Source organism: Netta rufina, assembly GCF_964035555.1.
Source record: "Netta rufina genome assembly, chromosome: 1".
In the NCBI taxonomy this organism is placed as follows: Eukaryota; Metazoa; Chordata; class Aves; order Anseriformes; family Anatidae; genus Netta; species Netta rufina.
In genome coordinates this window covers 58,267,450-58,295,318 of record NC_140123.1, presented here as the reverse complement: position 1 = coordinate 58,295,318, position 27,869 = coordinate 58,267,450, and positions in this window count along the sequence as shown.

The following is a 27,869-nucleotide window of genomic DNA, read 5'->3' as shown; positions in this document are numbered from 1 at the left end:
GCTAAGCATATCCAAATAAAATTATTACAAAGCACAGAACTAAGTAAATAGTCAAGATGGAATGTCCCCTCCTAGAATAAGGTAATCCGTAAAAATTCACCAATGTATTAGCAACAAATATTTGTAAGGGACCCACACACACACACCATGTCAGTCTTTACCTTTTGCTTGTTTTATGAACAAAATGAAAAGCAGACTGAAGGGAGAGGTTTGTCTCAAAATTAAAATTAAAAGTTAAAGTTAAAAAATTAAAGTTAAAAAATTAAAAGTTAAGCTGTGAATTTGACAAAAGACACTGTATCTTTTAACAAGAATACAATGAATATGGCCCACCACTGGAGAAAGGCATGTCCCAATGTACAAGAAATTAAAGCTTATTCACAAAGCGCATTGGAAACAACATTGAAAAGTAAGGATTCTTTCATTTAGGGAATGGAAACCCAGTGTAACTCACATAGAAATAATCAGAAAAATGCTGACAGTGAGTAAAATATCAATCTGGAGGTCAGCAGTGAAGCTGCTATTCAATGGAGCCAAGGAGAAACGAAAATCCAGAGCAAAACACCACAGGAAAAAAAAAAAAAAAAAAATAAAGTGCTGTATTAACAAACATATAAACATACAAAAAACACATACTTGGCAGTATCTTTGATGCTGGAAGAAATTTCAGGCATTTACAGAAAATAAGTTAGGCTTCCATTTCACTGTGATTCACCTGGAAAACTATCCTATAGTATCCCACATTTCAACACATGAAGAAAGCCTACCCATCAACAAGACTATTTAAATGATTAACTGTATTTTAGTTCTTTCAGGTAATATACAAAGATAGCATTTTCAAAGGAAAGCACAGCAAAAAGTAATCATTATTTTCTAGATATTAACATTATTTATAAATTATTTGGAATGGTAGTGACAGCAAAAGCTTACTTGTACTTTTATTTATTGTAAGTGTATGTATAACTTGCTTGCTTGATCTTTTCACCCAAAGATCATGACCGAAAATACTCATTATGTTACCTAATAACAAATTAAAATGTTAGCTAATGATAATGATGACCACCTGAAAAGCAGTGCTATACAAAACTGTGTAAGGATGTCACTAAAGGTCTTACTGCTTCTATCAATACCCAGGTGGTGTATGGAACAATCTTGCATTAACGTTAACATGAGTTTTGCATATAAATCCTCTGTTCTTCAGTGGTAAAGCAGACCCCAGATTGTTTAACTGATCCCTTGCCTGTGCTTTTCAATACAGAAATAATCTAAATAATACATAAAGATGGGATATTAGGTATCTTTCTACAGTCACAACATCATTAATTATAATGGTTAAGCTCCTAAACATAAAGTTGAGTAATAATTTGGTGGCAAAATCTGGAAATAGACCAGTACAGAGGCCATATATGTTCTATTAATTTTCTGATGTCACAAGAATTAAATAAAAGAATAGAACTTTGACTGCTGTTTATGAATACCATTTGCAAGATCCAGTAAGATCCTGGAATTATACATATGCTTTTAAAGCAATGAAGACCATTTTGAACTCTCATCATTCCACATGATACTCAAACCTGGGTTGTAAACTGTTTCAAAAACATTATGATCCACCAGGAAATGCTTCATATACACAGAACACCTATGATTTCAAATACTGCTCATGGAATGAAAAGGGCAAAGGTCTGGCTTGTTAAATGGCTGGTTTATTAAAAGCATAATTAATCAAGATGCAGCTGTCATATGTCCATCTGATGCCACAGACAATTTTTTATGCAAATATTGTGAAGATAATTTAATGCCATTAATATACATCTACATAAATTACCATTTATTTTTAGCTGACAGTAAGGTTTATACGACAATATGAGAACAATGCTTAAATAACTAAACAACTGATTGTATTTAATTTCCATTCCTATTAAGGGTCAATGCCAATGACTAGCCGAATATGCATTATCCATTGATTGTGAAGTGCTTCAGGCAGATTCAGACACAATTAGCTTTGTACAGGGGTGCCCAATATATTTTTAATTAAAATGATAAGGTGAAGTTTTCATAGCAGGGAAAAAAAAAAAAAAAATCAATCAAACAAACAAAAACACTAAACCAGTCAGTCTGTTTTTCAGTGTAGACTGGTAAAAAAAAAAAAAAAAAAAAAAAAAAAAAGTTGTTAGTAGAATTATAAAAAATAAAAATAAAGATACAGAACAGGTGGCTGTTTTCTCAACCTAGTGTACGAGAACTTCCCAAGTCTTTAACACTTCTGTGGCAAGCCCCTTGAAAACCATTTTTCACCAGAAGACTAGAAGAATCTAATATTTAAAAAAAAAAAAAAAAAAAGAGCTATCAGATAATGAATAGTGAAGTATAGAAGTATATCAGATGGTGAAGTATAGAAAATGGGGAAATTGTTATATGTATTTTTTTCTGCATTTTGCTTTTTGCTATGTTCTCCTAAAAGTGTGTTGGTTCAATGCAGAGGAAAGCTGACTACTTGTCTTGCACCACGTGATGCTCTGGGAGGATGGAGGAGGAGAAAATAGTCATAGTGACTGAATTTGTGTCATGTATTTTCCAAACTTTTCTGTTTGGCACCAAAGTCACATAGCCTGAAAAATAATAATAAATAAATAAATGATTCATAACACAATACATCACTCCTCTCCTCAGTAATATACCACATATGTTGTAAAGAACAAAGCAATTAAGATTATAAAAGATCATACATGAAACATAAAATGGAAGCTATTGCTGGTAAATGGGCTGTCTGTTCCACAGAAAGCATTTTCTTTTGGCCCTTCCTTGTGGCTCTAACTTCATAATATAGGAACACTGTCAACTTATGTTTCTGCCTGAAAATGTCCAACTTAGTATGCCTCATACAGTAACTGCATAGGCTACAATTGTATGAAATTATCAGGAAATAATTAAATAATAGTTGTAAGAAAATAACAGGAAATAAAACTTCTTCCCTTGTTTCAGAGTTAAGCCTGGGCATGTGACAACATGCTTTTTTTTTTTTTTTTTTTTTTTTCTCTTAGGAAGTTACTGCTGGAATTGGTTAAAATTACCAGTTGGGAAACACGTTTTTAAGAAACTAATAATATTAGTGGAAAATATTGTTTGAATGACTGAAGAAAAAAATAAATTCTTTTCCAGTGTCCAATTAAGTTGGAAAAAAATAAAATAAAATCTGTGGAAAGGAAGGTATAGCTTATTTTCTGTAGAAAGACTGTCCTGGCTCTTTTTTTGTCCAATACATACTGTTAACATCCTTTTTCTCCCCTGTCCTTTTCTGCCACAATTACTGGTGATAGTCTGTAATTCAAGGAATGTCTGCATGGCAGCAACTGCTTGTTTTAAGACTGTGCGAATGTACAAACTATTCACTTATCAGTCAATGTAGCACCTTCTACAAAACACACACTGCTTTGAAATGTGTGGTATATAGAAGACAGATGATAAAAAGCACAGCTATTAGAAAAGGTGCAATCCTCAAATACCTCTTGAGTTACCAGTACAGTAGTCTCTTTGTACTTGCAAACACAACAGACTTATCTTGATAATAACTTTCTGTGACATTCCTGGTCTGTGTGGATCTTTAGTCTCTAAGACATTTTAAGCACTTTCAAGTTGTCTTCCTAGTAGGACTAACTCTACTTACTTCCTGCTACAAATATACCCTAATTTCTCATGGTTTACATTGAGATCTGCTTTTGTGCAAGATGCAGAACTGTGGAGAGTCTTACACGTTTCTGCCATTTTTTTCATTTATTCCTTACCCAAAGATAGGGAGCAACCAAACCCTTTGTAATCATGAGATATACAGTAGAAAGTGTAAAAAGAAGTTAAGAATAGTTTCAGATTTTTAAGTTGTAGATTTTAAGTTTTCTCTATTACAGAAGTGACAAGATTTTCTAAGTTTATATATTTATTTATTTTAAAGAAGGACTGCTAGGTAAAATAATCTCACCTGCGTGAGTCTGTTGTGAGAGAGAACATATTTTGATAGTCTCCACAAGTCACTTCAAAGGAAGTGGAAAAGATCCTCGTGCCTTTCTCTATGCTCAGCATCCCTCTTCAGACCACAGAACTCAGTTAGAACTCTAGTACTATATCCTCTTGACCTCCAGATATGAAACCTAATATCTATCAGATTTTTTATAATATAAAGTTTTGGCACAGGCTGGTTGTCAGAGAATTATATAAATGAATAATTATTGTTATTAGCTTCCTAAAACCCTTTGATCAAGAATTAGGTAATTAAATTACCACCAGTCCTGTATATTGTTGAAAAAACTTTCATCTTTTATGCTGTCTAATTGAAGCAATGTTCCTTTTGCACCTGAAAAAACATTTCTTACACATTGAAATTCAGTGCTTACAAGATATTTTGCTATGAAATTTATTTTTTAACCATTAGAAACCCAGCCATTTTTATATAATGAAGTTGTATCTATCACATTTTTTATCTATCACATTTTGCAGTAGTGTTATTGAACTTCCAAGTAGCTGCAAAACTTTGGAAGTCCAAACCAAACACAACTGACAGTTCAATTTTTCTTGAGTTCTTAGGTATTAATAAATATTATAAGATTTCCTTAAGTAATAATAATAATAATAAAGTAAATAACCTATTCACTGATGTTTTATATACACAATGTATTTTTTTCTGATAAATTAACAGCTACTAATAGACAATGACACATATTGCATACACACTGTTGCATATTTTAACCATCAGAAACAATATGGTTTGACTTTTCATGAACATTACCAGCCATAATATATCTACATTTATCTCCTAAAAGCAATTTTGTTTAATTTTCCCATTTAAGAGGCTAGAGTAATTTTAAAATATCTACTCAAACTGGCTAGGATCAATAGGTGTCTGAACATGAAATAGCAGTGTGCCCAGGAAGCCAAGAAGGCCAATGCCTTTCTGGCTTGTATCAAGTAGTGTAGTCAGCAGGACTAGAGAAGTGATTGTCTTTCTGTACCCAGCACTGGCAGGCATCCTTTACTGTGTTCAGTTTTGGACCCTTCATTACAAGAAGGATATTGAGTTGTTCAAGCATATGCAGAACAATAAAGTTGGTGAAGGGATTAAAAAGCAAGACATATGAGGAGCAGCTGAAGGAATGGGGGCTGTTTGGTCTGGAGAAATGGAGTCTGATGGTAGAGACCTCATTACTCTCTGCAACTACCCAAAAGGAGGTTGCAGCCAGGATGGTGTTGGTTTATTTTCTCAGGTGGTGATAGGACACAGGGCAATAGCCCTAGGTTGCAGTGGTGGAGGTTTAGATTGGATAACAGAAAGAATTTATTCACAGAAGTAGTTATTAAGCATTGGAACAGACTGTTCAAGAAGGTGGTGGAGTTGACATCCTTGCAGGTATTTAAGAGATGATTGAATGTGACACTTTGGGACATGGGTTAATGGTGAACTTATCGTGCTAGGTGGATGTCTGGACTTGATGATCTTGAAGGTCTTTTCCAACCTAACTAATTATATAATTCTTTGTTTCTATGATTCTATGAATATTTAAATTAGAAGGGACCCACAAGGGTCATAAAGTCCAACTCCTTGGTCCCCAAAGGACCACCCAAAAAATCAGACCATGTGTCTGAGATCATTGTCCAAACACTTCTTGAACTCCAGCAGGCTTGGTGCAAAGACTGTTTCCCCAGAGAGCCTGTTCCAGTGCTTGACCACCCTCTCAGTCAAGAAACATTTCCTGATATCCAACTTTAACCACCCTGGTTGTATCTTCAAGATATTCCCTCAGGTCCTGTTCCTGGTCACCAGAGAGCAGAGATCAGTACCTGCCCATCCACTCCGTCTTGTGAGGAAGTTGTGGACCATGATGAGGTCTCCTCTCCTCCAGGCTGAACAATGCAAGTGACTTCAGCTACTCCTTATACATCACCCCACCTAGACCCTTTACCATCTTTGTTATCCTCCTTTGGACACTCTCTAACAGCTTTATAACTTTCTTATACTGTGATGCCTGAAACTTCACACAGTACTCAAGGTGAGGCCACAACAACACAGAGCAGAGTGGGGCAATTGCTTCTCTTGACCAGTTAGCAATGCTGTTCTTGATGCACCCCAGGATGCAGTTGGCCCTCCTGGCTGCCAAGGCACACTGCTGGCTCATGTTCAGCTTGCTATTGATCAAAATCCCCAGATTCCTTTCTGCAGGGCTGATCTCCAGCTTCTTGTCCTCCAGCCTGTACATATAACCAGAGTACAACCTTGCCAGTTGCAGAATCTGACACTTGTGTTTGTTAATCTTCATATCATTCGTGATTTTCCAGCTTCATATCATTAGTGATTTTACAGAATTTGGTAATGTCTGCAAACTCTCTGAAACAAACAAACAAAAAACCTCCAAGTCCTTCATCCAAATTATTCATGAAAATATTGAAGAGGACGGGTCCTAACATGGAGAGTCCTGGCGAATCCCACTAGTGACGGGTTGCCAACCCAATGTAACCCCATTTACAAGAAACCAACCAATTGTTCACCCATCTTATTATGCTTTTATCTAACTGTATTCTGGTCATTTTTTTCAAGAAGGATACTCTGAGAGACAGTATTGAAAGCTTTACTGAAATCCAGAAAGATTTCATTGATTGGCTTCCTTTGGTCAACTAGCTGGGTGATATTGTAGTAAAAGGAAATTAAGTCTGTTACAAATGGCCTGTTAGAAAGGACAGAAGGAAAGGAAGGAAAGAAAAAAGAGGAAAGGAAGGAAGGAAGGAAGGAAGGAAGGAAGGAAGGAAGGAAGGAAGGAAGGAAGGAAGGAAGGAAGGAAGGAAGGAAGGAAGGAAGGAAGGAGGGAAGGAAAGGAAGGAAGGGATTGTGAATTTGAATGCCAAAGGAGTATCAGAATGTCATAGTTTGCTTTCTTTTGCCACTACCCAAAAATAAACAAACAACAACTACTACAAACTAAATCTTACTGGCAAAGGTAGTTAAAGGTGCATTAACATTTTCCTGAAATATTTTGAGTCTACTTTGGGGTGATTTAGCAGTGTGCTTGTAAATTGGAAGATAAGATGTCTAAAAGAGAATGAGACAAATTTAAATCACATTTAATGAGGCAATCAAGCAGCAATGCTGCTTGTGAGGAGGTCTGAAACTGCCTTTGTAACAGTCAGTTCTTTCTCTTTTTTGCTCTCTTGCTCTATATATATGAAAACACATATATAAAGTAAAGATACTAATAGAAAAGTTATAAAGAGTGTGTGACAAATTAACATTCTTCAAATTCACAAGTAGAAATGGTAGAAATGCTTGCCTAGATTCCAGGCATTCAAAAAATAGACATGGGGGGGGGGGGGGGGAGGGGGAGTAATCTAAAGCTGCAACATAGCATGTAAGGTCAGCTGCCAAATTAAAAGAAAAAGTCATATGAATAAAAATGAGTCCACAAACTGTAGGGAGGTATTCTCCAACAAGTCTGTGAAAGCCAATAAAACACTGATAAACTCCCGGCTTACAAATGTATTTGTAAGTCTTTAATAATTGAGGTCCCTTGTAAAAATAGGTTCTATCTCCTAGACCTCCCATTTCAACATAATTAACTTGAATGAGCTTCTCTTCATCATGAAGACAAAGGTGGGAAAACTGATGTAACTGCTATCAATCTTGTGCAGAGTTTGTACAATCTTTTCTTTATGACTGGTTTCACACAGTGACTAATACACACTTTCCACTTCAGACTTTAATTAAAAGCTATAAAAGCAGTCAGCTGTAGGCCATGAATGTGTTGGCAACAAGAAAATGTGCCATTATACAGTGGGAAGATCAAGCACTGTACAAATTTAGTGTGAAACCATGTTAAGTAGATCCATATGCCTTGTGTTTAACATAATTCTAAGATCTACATGGTAGCAGCGGGAGTACTAAAATAAAGCAAAATGTCAATTAAAGTCAGGACACACAGTTTAAGTATAATCATGTTAATTCAGAGATATAGGAAACATCTATTTTCAGATGTTTTCAAAAAATCACAGCAAGTGAAAATATCTTTTTCCTTGAGTGTGGCTGTAAGTATCTAGGTTGTTCCATAAAATAAAATGTTAAATCTATCCTGCTGAGTATGAAATGTACTCAATACACCATAGATCAGAATTGTAGAAGTAAAATCGACCAAAAAGTATATTTAGTCATATATTGTCAATAAATTGAACTTTTTTATTCATTCACTGTTTTCACTACTTTTTTTTTTTTTTTTTGTACGAATTTCTACTAAATATAATGAAACTACTATGTTGTGAAATTTCTGTGAATTTTGTGAATTCTTTTTTTTTTCTTAAAATGAAAGAAACATATAATATTGACTTTCTAGCACAAAATATATGTATATATTTTAAATTTAACATGAATTATTTCAATCAGAAATATATTTCTTAATTTTATAAAGAAATAACATATAATCACAGTCAAAGTCATTTTATTTAATAAGCCTTATAAATATTTGACAACTTTTATTATTTTGATCTTCTGTTCTGTAAGAATGAAAAAAAAATATTCTGTTATTACAAACTGTATTAAAATTCTTAGGAAATGTTTATACCACATGGGTTATGAAAATAATTATATTTAGTTCATATTTAGTTGATGACTTGACTTATTATTTTCATTATCTGTACAAACAAATGTGTAGTTCATCATGTTACTGATAATATTCAGAATACATTTCAAGGTGTCATGATGGAGTATAACATCAGTGGCATATGCTTGCATTACAGAAAATTATCTCCTATATTTCTGAATATACTGATTATTTACTGACAATTACTATAGCAACAGAAGATGCAAAATTCAAGTCCAAATCCATGAACATGGTCTTTAAATGACATCTGGCTCACCAGCTTAACTGCTATTGACCAATAACAAGAGGACTGGTGAAGTCTTTTTAATCTGGAGAAGAGGAGACCTTATTGCTCTCTACAGCTACCTAAAAGGAAGTTGTGGTTAGCACAACTGTGTTGGGGGTCAGCCTCTTCTCGCAGTTAACTAGTGATAGGACAAGAAGCAATAGCCTCAAATGGCCAGGGGAGGTTTAGTTTGGAAATTAGGAGACATTTCTTCTCAGAGAGCATAGGCTTCTCAGAGAACAGGTTAGCCAGGGAGGTGGTGGAGTCACCGTCCCTGGGAGAGTTTGAGGAAAGATTGTATGTAATACTTAGGGACATGGTTTAATGGGTAATATCAATGGTAGAGGGATAGATAGGTAGAGGGATAGTGTGTAATAAGGGTAGGGGGACTAGATGATCTTGGATGTCTTTTCCAACCTTAATTATTCTATAATTCTATGACTCAGTAGATTAAGCCATACATGTATAATGCTGTTTTGTAGCAGCTTCTCTACAGAACTGGGAGTTCTCTACTTGGGAACTAAAATGCAAATGATTCCTGAAGTCTGTTCTGACTACTTAATAGCTGTTCAAAAGCACAGCCATCTTGGAGGGTGTGTATATTGTACATAAAAGCAGAGTTAATAAAAAGGCATTATATGTCTACATCCTTTCATTTCTCTCTGAAAAAGAAACAATATGTTGAACCCTCAGGAGCCAACAAAAATAAATCTGATCTTTCAAGTTTGATTTCTACACAGCAGAAAACTGTTAAACATGCCCGAAATTGAAATGCAGAATAGAAACAGGTTTGACAAAGAAGGTAAAATATGATCCAGGTACAGGGATTGTTGTAAGTTTCTGAACTAGCCTTAATTTCCACTAAATACTAAAAGCTTTTATATTCACTGGTAGTACATATAAACATATAAACATATACATAACATATATATATAAACATATATACAATAAAGATTGCACTGTTAGTACAAACAGCTTTGGAGATGAGTGTATGTGCCTTTAAAACACTTGAAAGTTCCCCATATCATTCTGTACTGTGCTGTTTGCACTAAAGGATCATTTTATATTAGAATTTCTTGCTACTCCATAAAATTATGCTGAAGATGGAAGTGATGCAAAAATCCATTGTCATTTTAGCCTTACTTAACCTGTGACAAGCTTATTAAAGTGCTACCAGGAAGCAGCTTATGATTTTCTAGGAACGCATGGTGTTTAGCTATATTTCTATTACTGATTAAAAATCAGCCAGTGGTAAATGCACAGGGATTATTTCATGAACTAGGAAACACTACTGCAGATTATTTAATAATCAATCAATCCATTGATTCTAGACAAAGTTTTAGCAAGTTTTTCCTTCTTACTAGTTATTTAGGTACTGTGCTACTCACCTAACTTCAGAAAACATCCGTTTATTACAGAATCACAGAATTTCTAGGTTGGAAGAGACCTCAAGATCATCAAGTCCAACCTCTCACCTAACACTAACAAGTTCTCCACTAAATATTATCACTAAGCTTGAAACAAACTTTTCCAGAAGAACATACATTTCTGTTTCTACAAGAAATTATTTTGGTTCACAAGCCACAATTTTGGGATTGATATTATGTGTAAAGATATAGATTTCCTATAAGGTCTAATATTTATAAATCTGAAGATATAGGGTGTGGACTGGAGATACAAGATGAAGATGATCTCTGTTCAGGTATTGACTGTCATCTTTTGCATGCTAGATGTTGTAATAACTGTTCTTATTAGCTGATCTAGGAATCAAGTTAAATTATTTCTATGTTTAACATATATTTATATGTTCTGTGGAATTCATATGAATATTTCTATCCACTCTTAAATAAACACTAAAAAAGATTTATTTTTGCATTTATAGATACATTTTTAAAACTTGTCCTTAGTTCAGCATGGTTTCTGCTCCTGAATCATGCAGACAAGGTGAAGCTTTACCTATTTATTCATCCCTAAGATATTAAAACAGTATAATGATTCTGTTTTATTAATTTTATTATTGTTAATATTGATTCTTTCCATTAAATATTATGTAGATTTATTATAATTATAATCATTCAACCTGTTACATGTGAAGAACCAACTATTCAGGAATTCTCTTCCTCACATTTGCAATCAGTCTTATTTTTTCCAAGTTCACTAACTCTCTCGGAGCCATTATCTGATATAAAGAGGTAACTCAATTAGTTTTGGCGATGTTTTATTGATTTACATCAAAGAATTAGAGAGTTGTGTGGATCATTGTAATATGTTCCCCAAAACTGAACACGATTTTCCCTCTGATTTTATACGCGTATTTCCCAAATATTAGCGAAACTACAGAATGACATTAAGTCTTGTACTAGACTTTACAGATTCCTTTGGAATGATTCACCACAAATTTAATTCAGTGAATTTTGTAAGGAGTCTGTGGATGAAATTGCAAACATCTTAATAAGTAAAAAGCTTGTAGAAACTTTTCAATTGTTTAAGAGTTGAAATCCATCTAACTAATGTAAAGTCATCTGAATTTTACAATTTTGTAATTTAATAAACCTTAGCATTATTCTGGTATGCCAAAGTTTTCTCATTAGTACACAGGGCTTCCTACCCATTTTCTAACCCATCCGCCAAAACCCCTATTTATGACCAATATAATGCCCAAAATTGACTTTGTGCCATCTTCATGAGAATGATTATGAAAAATAAATATATTTTTTAAATTCTATAATAAATGTTATCTAGCATTAGTGTGAGGAATGTTTTAACAATTCATGTCCATAAAGAACAATTCTGTTTGAATCCTGTCTGCCTCTGGGCCCTGCACTGGCAATTTAATTCTTGAACCACAGCTGCAGTGTGTCCCAGTCTCCCCCTCATTCTAGTCAATTTATCACGTCTTCAGAAAACACTCCTTAAATTTATGAATCTGTTTGCTTTTGTTATTCCGGACTTCTATTTCTAACAGTTACAGCCTTTTTTCCTGTCTTCTTCGAGATTAACTTAACACTGCTGTAGATGTGTCTGTGAATGGCTGGGGAAGAATGTTTTAATTACTCGTGAAGCGTCAAATAAGAAAGTTGTTTGTGTTTGATGTCTGGGAGTTTCAGAACAACTGATAACAACTAGTGACTGTTATGGGATACTATGCGGATCTTTGGTATCTGGTGGGGGGGGCCGAGAGATTAAGAGGAAGGAAAAAGAAGCTGAAGGACGGCTGGGAGACAAGACCTGCAGAGAATGTTCTATAAACTTGGCATGGTGCCAAGTAAGTACAAAGGGGGAGAGGAAGACTATGATCCTTCAGCATGAAAAACCCCTATAGACCCCCAGAAGAGACCCCCAGAGGAGACTGCGCATGTTCCAGTAGGAGGGACTGGACCGCGGAAGCTAATTATAATAATTTATTTTTTTAGAAGTAGTAATGAATATGTATTAGCCTAGGAGCATAAAAATCAGCTGCTTGATGTAACTGGTGTGCGTCCTGGTGGAGCGGAGACTCCTGGTGCACCCAGCGCTGTTTGCTTACCTCTATTCCTTTATATTCTTTCAATAAATCCTATTTTTTTTATTTAATCCTAATTTGAATCCTGAGCCATTTATAACATTAGCATTCATTAAATGAAATCAGAAGGTTTTTTAAGGCTAATAAACTGACAGGGATTTGCTGCCATAAAATTTTGGCAAGCCTATCTCAAATACAAGAATGTGAAGAAGTAACTGAAAATTTTACATATATACAAATATATGTATATCTTAGTAGAGAACATAAAGATTAAACTATCTACACAGTACAAGATTATTTTTTTTTTATATGTTGATAAACCTATATGTTTCCTGAAATTTCTTACCTCTATCAGACAGGTTTTTCTTCATATCTGTAGCCCCATTATTATTAAAAACTAAGCTTTTTATTGTAAAACCTCAAATTTATTTTGCTAGCCATTTAATCTTTTAGTTATTGTTGCTCACTATACTATTTATATTTTAATTTCCAGTTTACGGAATCAGTAATGGTTGAGACTGGAAGAGACCTCAACAACATCTAGACCAACTCCTGCTCAAACTATATCAAGATGCTCAAGGTAGTATCCAGAGATATTTAATATCTCCAAGGATGATAAATTTACAACCTTTCTGGCTATTCTGTCCTTGTATTTAATCACCTTCACACTGAAATGTTTCTTCTTATGTTTAAATGGAATTTCTTTCATTTCAGTTTGTGCTAATTGTCTCTTGTCCTGTCACTGAGCACTGCTGAGACAAGTCTGTCTCGGAATACAATGAAAGAAGAAGTACACATCAGTTTAAAATGAGAGATTTCTAGCTATATATATATTATGTTTATTTTATGTCAGACGCTAGATGGTATTCACAATATCTGTTTATCCGAGCCACATCTAAAATACCTTCGAGCAGGTAAAGGAGTAATCTAACCTGTCTGTTTCTCAAGCAATGCTTGAATAGTCAAACCATTGTAAACCCAGAATAACTCCTTGATATTAGACAAGTTATTTTTGTAATACATGTAAAAGGAATTATGGAACCAGGGCATAGATCAATCAATCTATCTGTCCGTCTGTTTATCTATCTATCTATCAATTTTTTTAATATAGGCTGGTGAAATACTGGAACAGTTTGGTCAGAGAAGCTGTGGAGCTCCACCTTTGGATATATTTAGAACTTGACTGGACAAGACCCTGCTAGCTAGCTAGAGCTACTTCCACTAGCTGGACTTGTTTGAGCAGCAGATTGGATTACACGACCTCAAAGATCACTTCTAACCTATATTATTTTGTGTTTCAGTGATTACACTATAATTCTTTATGTTCTTGCTGGTAGACACAATCTAATGGAAAATCTTAAATACATGTATGTGTTAGCAGGCTTGAATTAGGCTATACACAAAAGCATAAACAAACAAACAAACAAAAAGACAACTAAATGCAACAGTTCCTCTATTTTTTCCATTAAGAACTAGGTGCATTTCACAACAATCTTTAAAATATTTTCCTCTTCATTTTGAGAGCTTACCTAGAATCCTAATTTTCTGTTTCATTGGTCTGACAAATCTAGAGATTAAATTTCTTCACAAGTTTATCATGGGAGTTATTCATACTTGGATAACTTGGATCCCATTCTGGGGCCAGATGGGATCCACCCAAGGATACTGAGAGAACCGGCAGAGGAGCTGGCCAAGCCACTTTCCATCATTTATCAACAGTCCTGGCTATCAGGGGAAGTCCCAGTTGACTGGCAGCTAGCAAATGTGATGCCCATCTACTCTTTTCCCAAGATATTTTAAAAAGAATAATAATGTGTTTTATTTTATTTATTGGGGGGAGAAAAAAATAAATTTATTTAATAGAATTTCACCTATATAAAAAACTTACTGTACACTTCACGAGCAGAAGCATGCATAGCAATATGACGTTTTGTGATTTACCAACTGCTATGGACTGAAAGGGATTTGTATTCAATTCATACAAAGAATTTAGAGAGAAATTTAGAGAGAATTTTATAGAAATTTACAATTTGTTCCCCTAGAACCTCCACTGAAAACCTTTGCAGCAATGTGAAAAATGGTACAGAATCATAAAATCATATAATATTCCAAGTTGGAAATGACACACAAGGATCATTGAGTACAAGTCCTGACTCCGCACAGGACAACCAACAAATCAGACCATATGCCTAACAGCATTGTCTAAAATCTTGAACACTGGAAAGGTTGGCGCTGTGACCAATTCCATTTGAGCCTGTTCCAGTGACCGATCACTTCCATTGGGAGCCTGTTCCAGTGACCAAGATCCTCTCAATGAAGAACCTCTTCCTAACATCCATCCTGAAGCTCCCCTGTCACAGTTTCACAACTTTCCCTTGAGTCCTATCAACAGTCACCAGACGGCAGATCAGCACGTCCCACTCCCATGTCCTCATGAGGAAGCTGTAGGTTGGGCTGAACAAAACCATGCAGCTTCAACTGTTCCTTATACACTTTCCCCTCTAGACAATTTCCTATTTTCATAGTCCACCTTTGGATGTTCTTTAATCATTTTATGTCCTTATGACACTTTATTTTTCCTTTTTTTTTTTTTTTTTTTTGTATGTGTGTGTGTCTGTGTGTGTTCTGTTTGTTTTTCTTGTTGTTGTTGTTGCTGTAAAGTAACAACAACACAATTTTCTGTTAAAATTTAAATTTTAAAATTTAAAAATTTAAATTAAATTGTTTGAACAATTTTCTGTTAAAATGTTCCTCTGCTCTGTAAATAAATATTTTTATAAATATTTCCAGAATCTGTGTGTTAGTTGAACTATTTTAGAGCAGTATAATGAAGGATGTGCTTCAAAAAAGGAACTCATACAAAATAATCATCAAAGATTCATGAACTATTCTTTCAAGAGGTGAGACCTTAATAGCCAAAGTAAAAAGTAATAATGATGAAATGAAGTGGGAATAAAGATTTCTTTCATCTAGCTACAACATACTAGGCCCTTAAATATTTGTATTAACTTTTTCCCCATAGGCACAAATATTTCTCCTATAAATGGGCAAAGACTCATTCCTTTCAAGTAAGAATTATCACAAAGATCAAGATAATCCAACATGCATTTTTCCTGTTTTTCTAGATGGAGTTCATTACAAAGAAATATTATAAGAAATATATAAGAAATTATTCCTTAAACTGCAAGTCTGCCTGCCATTAAATACATTTTCTTCAGTTGATACAGTATCAGAAAGATTATGGGAAAAAAAAATATTTTAAAATTATGATTGCCATGGTAACTACCAGTTGCTCTTCTACCAGTTCCATCAATGATACAGTGTCATTAGACATGCTACAACTGTAATGCAGTTAATTTTGTTAAGCTGTCAAATCCATTAAACAAATCCATTAACAACAGAAAGGAATGTGTTATTTAAATCCCAGTGTAACTTCTGTTTAAATGGATGGGAACTATTTTTCCAATGGATAAGGTGTACTTCCATGATGAATTCCCTGATTGCTTTCATTCTGATTGCTTAGAGATGAAATTTAGAATCCATAAGAATTTATAACATTAAATATTCTGATGGTTTTATAACTCTACAAAGTTAACAATGCCAGTGATGACAATGCATAAGACTTGAAAATATGGTCTGGCATCTTATTAATTTGTTTAATTTGTGAAATTGAACATGTGATGATAGAAACTTAAATGAGCAATGGAGATGTCTTAACACAGAACAAATAAATTGTTTTTGTGTTTTGTTTTGTTCTGTTTTTTGTTATGTTTTAGCTAAATTGATATTTTGTGCACATTTTAATCTGTTGTTTTGTTGTTGTTTCTAGTGTAAAGCCCCGTACTTAAAGCTGTTAACTAATAGATGCAGCATGTTTTTTTTTGTTTGTTTTTGTTTGTTTGTTTGTTTTTGTTAAAATCAGGGGAAAAGAACCCTGATAACTCAACTAAGATGCTTTATAGAAGCTGTCAGTAAATTTCTGAAGTTTTTCATTGTCTTCCGCTTCTGCTCTTTTTTCTATTAAGTGGCTTTCTTGTTCAATTTATGAACCAGATTCCCTCTGATTCAAAACAGTCCTCTCTGATTTATTTCTGCGTACAATGGTAGATATGTTCTGGTAACTGTAGCATAAAAAGGATGTCCAGTTTAACATTAGAGAAATTAAGCTAACTTTTAAACATGTACTAAGGTTTGAAATATTTCTTGCAGACAGCTGTCAACTGTTAATATAACAATATAATACTATTGGTTGTACAGTGGAGGCAAAGTTTTAGATTTGCAGCTGAAATCTATACTGATGTCCTGGTTTCAGTTAGGACAGAGTTAATTTTCTTCCTAGTAGCTGGTAGAATGCTATGTTTTGGCTTAGGATGAGAAGATGACCTTGAGGTCTCTTCCAACCTAGAAAATTCTGTGATTCTGTGATTCTGTGAGTGCTGATAACACCCCGATGTTTTAATTGCTGCAGAGCAGTGCTTACACCAAGCCAAGGACGTCTCAGCTTCTTGCTCTGTCCTGCCAACAGGCAGGCTGGGGGTGCAGCAAGAGCTGGGAGGGGACAGACCCAGGACACCTGACCCAAACTAGCCAAAGGGGTATTCCATACCATCTGACATCATGCTGAACAATATATAGGGGTGGCTAGCCGGGGGAGGGGACCGGACTGCTCGGGGTTAGGCTGGGCATTGGTCAGTGGGTCAGCAATTGCATTGTGCATCACTTGTTTGTACACATTATTAGTAGTAGTACTATTATCATCATTATCGGTATTATTATTATTGTTATTTTCCTGTCTTAATAAACTGTCTTTATCTCAACTCACAGGCTTCACTTTTCTGTTTCTCTCCCCCATCCCAGAGAGGGAGGGGGGAGGGTGAGCGAACAGCTGTGTGGTGTTTAGCTGCCAGCCAGGTTAAACCATGACAGTTTTAAAAAACATTAATAAGCCAAAAGTGCACAGGAGAAAGTTCAACAGCAAAAACATTAGAGAAAAGATGTGAAATTTAAACACTTATGTAACATATTTATTTCAAACAATAGATAAAGTTATTGCACTAGAGTAATGAAGGAGAAACATACTCAAACCTACATTATATAAGAAAGAGGGAGAAAAATGCAGCAGAATAATATATATATATTTAATCAGATAAAATGACTTTTAGAAAACCATTTGATCCAAGAAGCCAATATTAAATTTTAATAAATTTATGATAAACAGTTTTGCTGAAAGCATTTCCAGTACAACTGAGAAGCAGGTGGCTAAAGAAGTCAAAAGTTTGTTCACATCTGTTTAGTTTCACTGTTTTTGTAGTGCTTTTGTTTGCTTGTTTGTTTGTTTTAATGACTGCACGAGCCATCCTTGACAAATTCGGTAAAACATAATAGTAGTCAACATTTGTTTGATCAGTTCTTGTCAGGTGTTTCTCAAACCTCTGCTTCAAAACCTCATAATTAATAAACACGAAATAAAATTTATCTTTGGAACACTGGAAAGGTAACAAGGGCTGCAGTAAAGAAAAAAAAAAAAAAAAAGCTCTTGCTAAGATCTTAGCAAGTAAGTAAGACAAGTAATAAACAAGGTGAGAAGAAAAAATAACAAAATCAAACAGGAAAAAGTCTTTCTCTCTCTCTTTTTCTTTTTTTTTTTTCTTTTTTTTTTTTTTTCTTCACCAGAAATAAATCAGTGTCCTAAAATCATTCTTAATTTACAATTAATTCTGAAGCTTAACTTTTACTTACAATTTTATCACTCCATGTCACACACCAAAGATTAATAAGAAAAGAATCATTTAAGGATACTAAAATCCAGAAATTGACATTTATATTATTCTGCATTGACTGAACTTTTCCAAACTGTAAACTTATGGACTCTCTGTAATTTAAGGAATAAATTGGACTCCAAGATCAAAAAAAGTAAATAACATTTTAACCTTCTTTCAACTCAACTACTGCACAATCTTTTGTTCTGAAACTTTTACGATCTGTACATTCTGCCTATAGAATGAAATATCAACTGAAATCTAAATCCCCATAGTGCAAATATCCACTTTCCTACTGACATCATGTTTAATTAAACTTTTATAGATGCTGAAAGCCTATTCTTCTCCTTTTCATTAATCATAACATTGTAAAAATACAATGAAAATATTAAAAAGTAACACTTCAGAAATAAACAAAAAATGGAGTGGAAAAATCTTGTGCACAAGCTAAAAGAATAATAAAAAAAAAAATGACATTACTCAATCATTTGGTTAAAACAAAACAAAACAAAACAAACAAACAAACAAACAAACAAAAAACATAAAATGCATGTTTGCTTTCATTTTACTGATGAGTTTCCTGATTCTCCTGCTGCTTTGCCTAAGGAAATTTTATCTGCACAGTGTTACAGCATGCTCAACCCTGCCCTAAATTACAGCAGCCTTCAAAAATGCTGGTGGAAAAACACTCTGAAAGAGAACTAACTACCTTCAATAATTTTAAATCATATCTATTTCTCTATTTTAGTTGATGAATATCAGATTTCTATCCCACACACCTGTTGGAGAATGTCATTTTCCTACAGCCTCTATTATGGGCACTAAATGTCAAGAAGGTGGCTTTCACCAGCCTGACTACCTGACTGCCGAAACAAATTTAGAAAGCAAGGTAAATGCTTGGTGCCAATCACAGTCTTTAGTTGAACCATGAGAATGAAAAGGGATGATTTGATTTTCTGTTTGCCACCTTTGTCCACTCCTAGCACAAATAACATACTCTACCAAAACTGTCCTCTAGCAGGTGATCTTTAATGATGTGCAACTTCAGTTTATTCTGTATATACATTGTTCATTTCTAAATTTTCCTGTGTAAGCATACAAATGTGAAAACAGCTACAGTGCTTCAGTCTAAACTTCCATCTAGATCATGATCCTAGGAGCCTCTAAGAGTACACTTATATTCCTGTAGATGGACTGCTGATTAATAACTGAAGGAAAAGGAGCACACTCAAGCACTGGAAGGTGTCTGGCTGTTTGTTTAGCTTACACCCTTCCCTTTTCCTAGACATATACACAGTCTGAATGCAGACTGGTCTACAGCACTGGTCCAGGACCTGTTCTTGAACCTCTTCTTTAACACTATAGACCTATACAGTTAGGAAGATGCTTACAGAAAGAATATAAAGATTCAGATAACAATATTGATGTTTTCCAAATTCTGAAGTCAAAGATATCTGTTTGATTCAGATTTTAGAAATATTATTCACAGCTTTCTTTTAATAAATAATAAATTAAAAGGTGAAATTTTCTTATACATATTTGCAGAAAAAGTTGTAATATAATTGTGCTGTTCAATGTGTTGTGTAAAAGGTACTTTCTGCTTAAATTTTCCACCTGAAAATTTTTTTTTATATCCCTTTATATATATTAAACTACACAGTGAATGATTTACCTTTTCTGGTCCATTTTCTAATTGTTATGTCAAATCAAATATTCAGTCTTTCTACTCTATTAAATCTCCCCTTGTATGGAAGGGGATTATACATCTCTGATAACTGAGGCTGCCCTTATCCATATATTTTCTGGTCCCAAAGTAACTTACTAGTAACATATTAGAAATGTAACATATTAGAAATGAAGGGACCAAAATGGTATGCATTGTTGAGGAATTAGGCTACTGTATCTGTTACTGTTACTGTTACTGTTCATCTTTTGGCAGAATGACTTTTACTGCCTTGTTTTCGACTGCTAACAAAGTAAATTCTAAAGTGTTGTTTTGTTTCTTGAGAAGATTTCTTTCCTGATAATAAATTATTTTCTAAATAATTAATTTCATCATTCTACCAGAAAGATCAATGTTTCCTTATATAGGCTTCTTAGATTTTATCACCCTTCACTTTCATCCAACATTTTTGCCTTGGCACTTATTGTGAGACTTTTCTGTGACTAGTCTTGGTTTACTTGAGCAATCTTTAAGAATTTGTTATTGTGTCAAACTTTGTCATTTAACTATTCACATCACTTATCTGAACATTCAAATAAGAAACCTCAGCAACGTAATTTTATTCATTATAAAAACATTTATTTTCTAAATGAAGAGTTTTATAGCTATTTTAGCAGCTCACAATGTTATGTGACACTTGTCTAAGCTGCTTTAAGGATTAATAATTAGAAAGCACAGATAATCTAGTCTTGATTTAAATGAGATTACAAAATATTTTATTTTAAATCAGGATTTCAGCATGTTGCTGAACAGCAAAAAACAGTTTTGATTTGTTTTTGGTCCATCCGTCCCACCGCCCCCCCGCCCAGATGTTATTAACTCTGTAGAAGAGGAAGGAAGGAAGGAAGGAAGGAAGGAAGGAAGGAAGGAAGGAAGGAAGGAAGGAAGGAAGGAAGGAAGGGAGGGAGGGAGGGAGGGAGGGAGGGAGGGAGGGAGGAGGCACATCACAGCATAGGTAAGAGTAATAGCACTGAGCGGTCAGGAATGTTTCATTTTATGCACTAAAGGCAATATCTTCTGCATTAACTGTACAAAGTCACTTTTGTGATTTAAAATACTTAATAACGAAGGAAGTTGCCTCTTGCTAGGGATTTTAAAAGCTTTGTATTATATGACACTAAGATTGCCACTGACAGTTAATAATTCTAGTCTCATTGAACTGCATTGACAATGTAAACACACTCTTTCATAGAAACCTCCTAAACTGGGAAAAATAAGAGTAAAATATATTATGAAAGTTTTCCTACAGGTATATTCCCTCCAACCCCCTCGTAAGTAGGGTTGGTCAAACGCAGCTAAGTGTAACTGAATTAACCCTATATTAGAAAAGATATAAATAAACAGTGTAACAGTGTTTTTCAAAATTGCTGCTGGTTCATGCATAATTCAAAAAGAGAATAAAGGCTAAATTATTAAGCACTAGATAATTACTTATAATAATTCATCATTCCTTGCTTCTAAGTATGCAAGTACTTCATAGTCTACATGGACACAATAAACCCCTTATTCTATAGTCATGATTACACTAGATAAGTGTTGCAGACCCTTGAAAAGTTTAAACTGCAAATTAGAGATATACAGGTATAGATTTCACTTTTTGAATTGTCTGACCCCATTTCAAAGAAGCAAGCTATTTATCTTCATGAGATATGGAAATGGGTGTTCAGCATTAAACTGTTCATTATTTGAATCATTAGATACTCTTCAATGTGATATGTAAAACATGAAATGGAAATGAATTTGTCTAATACAGATGAGGAAAAGAAAGAACTGTTATGTTTTTCTTTTCATTAGATCTATAGAAACATGTACCGTATAGAATGATGAGTCTCAGAAGGCCTGAATTTATGGTTAATTAAACGGATATATTAGTAGCAAAGAAAAATAGTAAGAGTCATTGTTTAAGTGTGGGTCTCCTGTCTGCCATATATTGCTGATAATGTCATCTATATTTACATAAAACAACATAAATAATTAATAAATAAAAAATAAAAATAAAATAAAATAAAATAAAATAAAATAAAATAAAATAAAATAAAATAAAATAAAATAAAATAAAATAAAATAAAATAAAATAAAATAAAATATTTTTTCAGAATACAATGGGCTTGAAATTTTTACTTTTTTTTTTTTTTTTTTACACTTGGGCATATTTTACTACCAATTTATTATCAATGTGTTTCATTGAAAATTAAGAAATTATGAGTTCAAATGAACAATCAGTCTCAAAGACAGAAGAATATATTTGTTTCACTTCCAATATGGCATTCTGCAATTTACTTGCTTCAGGAACAGGTCTTTACTGCTTTATTATTTGGTATTCCATAGAAACCAAGAACAAAGTTGTAAACCCTTGGCAAATATTAGTAAGCAGATTGGCATCTGGTTTCCTCAAAAAACTGCATAGAGCTGAAAGGGACCCAATGAAACTTCGAGTCTGCCTTTAAATTTGTTTGTTGTTGTTTTCATTTAATTATCATGTTTGGCATAAAAGATTATCTTTATTGTTACTCAGCTGAATGTATATAAGTAGATCTGAATAAGTTTTTTACATTTGTTATGAAAATTTTGGAAATGGTGAAAAATATGTAGAATAACAGAATAATAAGCTTTTGAAGTGTTGCCCACAAGATTAACATCAATTCCCTCTTCACCCTGGAGACACATTAGATCATCTTTCACTAAGATAGAGGGGATATAGAGGGGATATTATAGATAGAGGGGATTCCCTCTCCTCTCTCTACAAGCTGAAAACACTGACCTGGATAAGGGGCATTGGTAACTAGACCCTGCCTTGAAGGGCTGAGGCATCGCCTCAGGGATTTTCTCACCATCCCAGTGGCACCATAGTGTGCACAACAGGTATGAAGCTTTTCAGGTTGATCTGAGCAATATTGAGAAACATAGTACATCTGGCATGGGGGTGACACTGAGGTCATGTCAACCTGTGCTCTGCATTAAAACAGCTCCCACCAAGAAAAAAAGTCTCCCATTGTCTTGGGAGACTCACTTCATTGTTCACATGTGGCTGTGGTAGAGATCACCTGCTCAGCTGCGTAAAACCACCACATTCCCATTCTGATGCAGTCAGTTTTTGAAATTGAAAAATTTTGAAGGAAAAAAAGTGCAAGTTTCATTATTGGTCTATTTTTGGTTATTCTCTCTTTCTTCCTCCCTGCCTGCTGCTCTATCCCTTTTGGTTGTTTACATTTGAGGCCTTGGAAATCTTTTCAAAATAAAATAAAGTATGAAACAAAATTCTTCACCAAAAATCTTCACCTAAGTGTGCTTCAGAATGTATCATTAAGAATTAGTTTCAGTATAGTACCAAAAATTCACATCTTTGATTTTTCAGTGTACCATCTAATAATTGTTATGTACCTGGATATATACAAGGATATTTTCATCTCTGCAGTTAGTTGACTTGTCTGTTCAGACTACCTTCCTTGATCTAATAAAAAATGATAGATCTCTTTTCCTCATTTTCCCATCTCTCTAAAAATCATCTTCCTATATACTTGTCTGACTGCTTCGTACTAGCTAATGAACTCATTATGATATGTCAGCATTACTTAAAACTGTTCCATTGTTCACGTTACCTAGATTCCTCACTTTCTCCAGTGCTCTGAGTACATTCATGTTCTGAATATCTGTTAGGTGTTTAGCTCAGAGCTGTTACTCAACCAAAGCCAGGTTTAGATCACACAGAATTACAGAATCATCTAAGTTGGAAGAGACCTCTCAAAATCATCTAGTCCAAACTCTGACATAACACTAACAAGTCTTCCACTACACCATATCACTAAGCTCTATATCTAAACTTCTTTTAAAGACATACAGGGATGGTTACTGGAGGTCACCCACTTCCCTGGGCAGCCTATTCCAATGCCTAACAACCCTTTCAGTAAAGAATTTCTTTCTAATATTCAACCTAAAACTCCCCTGGTGCAACTTTGGCCCATTTCCCCTCATCCTGTCACCAGACACATGGGAGAATAGACCAACCCCCACCTTGCTGCAGCCTCCTTTAAGGTACCTGTAGAGTGCGATAAGGACTGAGCCTTCTCTTTTCCATGCTGAACAGGCTGAACAATCCCAGCTCCCTCAGCCACTCCTCTTAAGACTTGTTCTCCAGACCCCTCACCAGCTTCATTGCCCTTCTCTGGACTTGCTTAAGCACCTCAGTGTCTTTGTAGTGAGGAGCCCAAAACTGAACACAGTACTCAAGGTGCGGCCTCACCAGAGCTAAAAAGATGTATCTTATATGAACAAGAGGAGAGCAGACAGGGAAAAATGTAATATTTCACTTTCCTGAAAAAAAAAAAAAAACAAAAAAGAAAAAAAAAAGGAAAAAAAAAAAAAGGAAAAAAAATATTTGTATTGGTGCTAACTAAATCATGATAAACAAGGGTCTTCGCTTTTGAGTAAAATAAGCCTCAGTAGTTATTAACAACTGGGAAATATTCCTAGGTGCATTAAACAAACAAAAAACTGAAAATTGACTGCAGTTAGGAAAAGCAGCAGCAACATTTTGTATATAAGCAATTTGTGTTGTTTTTCTAATGTGTTTTATATTTAAATTTATTCCAAACACATTCCTTTCTATAGTTGTTAATATCTGTGGAGTACAAGAGTGTGGTGTGGTAAACAAGAGCAGAACTCAGACTTCCTAATTTTAGAACCTAACTTGCACCTAAGTTTTAGTTACTTCTTGTGAGAGTGATTGCTTGCAATATATTGCTAGTGAATGAAGAACAGTAAATGAGTGCCTTCAGCTGAAGACAGAGTCTGTGCAAATCTGGTCTCTCTTTATTAGACCTAGGCTAATATCTTTTTGGTTTGTCTTGCTGAGACTAGCTGTTAAAAAACACGTATCTTGCATTCTCGCCCTTAGCATTCATCATCATTGCTGCTCCTTTTTTTCAAGGGGAAAAACAAACAAACAAAAAACAGCTTGGTTTGGCTTGCCTCTGCTTGGCAGACTGTTTCTCTTCTTCCCTTGCCTGCTCAGCTTGGATTGAAAAGTCCTCCCTAAAAAATCAGTCCAGGGTTGCTATATCAGAGAAAGAGGGAAACCCTTTTTCTAAGCACGTGTTCTGTTTGGTAATGGAGAGTTAAAACTTCACTTCCATAAGCAAAATAAAATGAAATAAAACTACACAATACAACATAAACCCCTTATATAGTTACAGCATGTTTCATATGACAGAAACTTTTTTGAATAATTTATATTACTAAGAACTTTTATTTGGAATTACTTTACATTTGTATGTGATGTTAAATATATAGTACCTGTTTTGAGCTTCGTGGAACAAGGTTCAAAGAGAATTTTAACAATCTATTAAAATGATGGATACCTCTTCTGTACATAAAAATTCTACAGCTTTAATGTTGGCTACCTTTAGCTGTCTAGGACTAATAGTGAGAACAGGTTCCCATTTGGAAAACTTTCTTGCCGCAGGCAAGAAATTGCAAATTTTCCCCGTTGCTGGGAAAATCCAAGATGCCCTTCTGAATACCTTTACTTCTATAGAGCTTTGGAAAGCAAACAAACCACAGAATATTTTATATGACTGTTTAAGAACTAAATAAATGATGGGTTACAGTCATCTTTTTCTGTACGAAGTGTCATAATACTCAGCCATTGTTGTCTTTTACTGCTCTTTTTCATTTTTGCAGCAGTACACAACTGTATACAGATCAGTACAGAAATAACTACAAGCATCTGAAAAGGAGAATTCAGGATATGATCCAGGTTTTGTGGAAATAACAAAATGTTTATTCTTGAAAAGAAGGACAGAAAGATTCCATAATTAAATCACAGATGGGCTGGTATTTAAAAAAAATAAAAAAGTATGTATGAAAAGCTCTCAATGCATGATGAAAAAATGAGATATTCAATTACTCAATTATGAGTGTGGAAGGAAGTAGAAACAACTAAATCAAAAGAATAAAAAGAACTAGATAAAGGCAAGTAGGTAAAATAACCTCAGGATAAGCTCTACTACCTCAGGATATAAAATATCAGTGATAATTCATGAGCACATCTAATCAAGTGTACACTGTAGGTATATATAAATTATCAATCAAGTCTTCAATAGCAGTAAAATGAGTCAATGATTTAATAGATATTTTCCACCACCAATTTTTAATCCATGAACTGCCAGTTAAGTAATGGAACAATTTTTCATCATGAAATAACCTTTATGTTATTTTATTGTTCAGTGCTCTCTCGGGGAAAGTTTTTGCAGTCTGTTAAGAGGGCTGATGGCACGCTGTAAAGCAATGCATATGTTATGTCTTACTAAAATTATATTAAATATCACAACTTATATTACAGGTTTGAGTCTCTTTTTTATTCTACCACTACACTTCCTGTCTTGCGGGTGCCCTGATATTTATAAAGGCTTTGTATTGGAGATGTTGTTTCCTACTATTTGCATCTTGCTGTGTTTCTCATCTAGCTTGCTTTTGAAAGGTGGCCCACCTACTGAACATGCAAACTACTATCTGGCTGAAAAAAAGGCGAAGACTTTTGATCTATAGCAGAAGTTACTGAAGCTGTAAAGCCAATTAAAAACAATAAAATAAAAATAAAAAAATAACACAAGAGTAAAATTGTAGACTAATCAATAATCATTAATTATGAAGTGATAATAATACTGATAATTGATAAAAGGCACACAAAAACAGCAGTTCATTAAGACAAGGGAACAAAACTTATACTCTGTACCCTGTTATCCATTAAACTTTCATAGAATAGAATCATTAAGGTTGGAAAATACCTTCAAGATCATCTGGTCCAACCATCACCCTACTACCAATGTCACCCACTAAACCATGTCCCTAAGCACCATGGCCAACCTTTCCTTAAACACCCCCAGGTGTTTAAGTGACTCCACTACTTCCCTTGGCCACCCGTTCCAAAGCCTGTCTACTCTTCCTGAGAAGAAATGTCTCCTAATTTCTAACCTGAACCTCCCATGGGGCAACTTGAAGTCATTCCCTCTAGTCCTATCACTACTTATCTGAAAGTAGACGCTGAACCCCAGCTCCCCACAACTTCCTTTCAGGTAGTTGTAGAGAGCAATAATGTCTCCCCTGAGCCTCCTCTTCTCCAGAATAATCAACACCAGTTTCCTCAGCTGCTACTCATAAGGACCAGGCCCCACCAGCTTCATAACCTTTCTCTGGACATGTTCAAGTGCCTTGATGTCCTTCTTCACAATAACACAGAATTGTCTAGGTTGGAAGAGACCTCCAATATCACCTAGCCCAACCTCTGACCTAACACTAACTAAACCATATCACTAAGCTCTACATCTAAATGTCTTTTAAAGATATCCAGGGATGGTGACTCAGCCACTCCCCTGGGCAGCCCATTCCAATGCCTAACAACCCTTTCAATAAAGCAGTTCTTCCTAATATCCAACCTAAACTTCCCATGGCACAACTTTAGCCCATAACTTTACCCCTCGTCCTGTCACCAGGCACGTGAGAGAGCAGACCAATCCCTACCTCTCTACAGCCTCCTTTAAGGCTGTGAGGGGCCCAAAACTTAACATAGTACTCAAGGTGCAGCCTCACAAGTGCAAAATACAAGGGGATAATCACCTCCCTGGTCCTGCTGGTTACACTATGCCTGACACATGCCAGGATGCCATTGGCCTTCTCGATCACCTGGGCACACTGCCAGTTCATATCCAGGCAAGCATCAGTCAGCACCCCCAGATCCTTTTCCTCTGCAGAGCTTTCTAGTACACTCTGCCCCAAGCTTGTAGTGTTGCATGGGGTTGTTGTGATTGAAGTGCAGGACCCAGCACTTAGTCATGTTGGACCTCATCCCCTTGGCCTCTGCCCCTTGACCCATCATGCCCAGGTCGCTCTGCAGAGCCTTCCTATGCTCTGACAGATAGATGCTTCCCCCCCCCCCCAATTTGGTATCATCTGCAAACTTAGTGAGGGTGCACTCAGTTCCATCATCCAAATCATC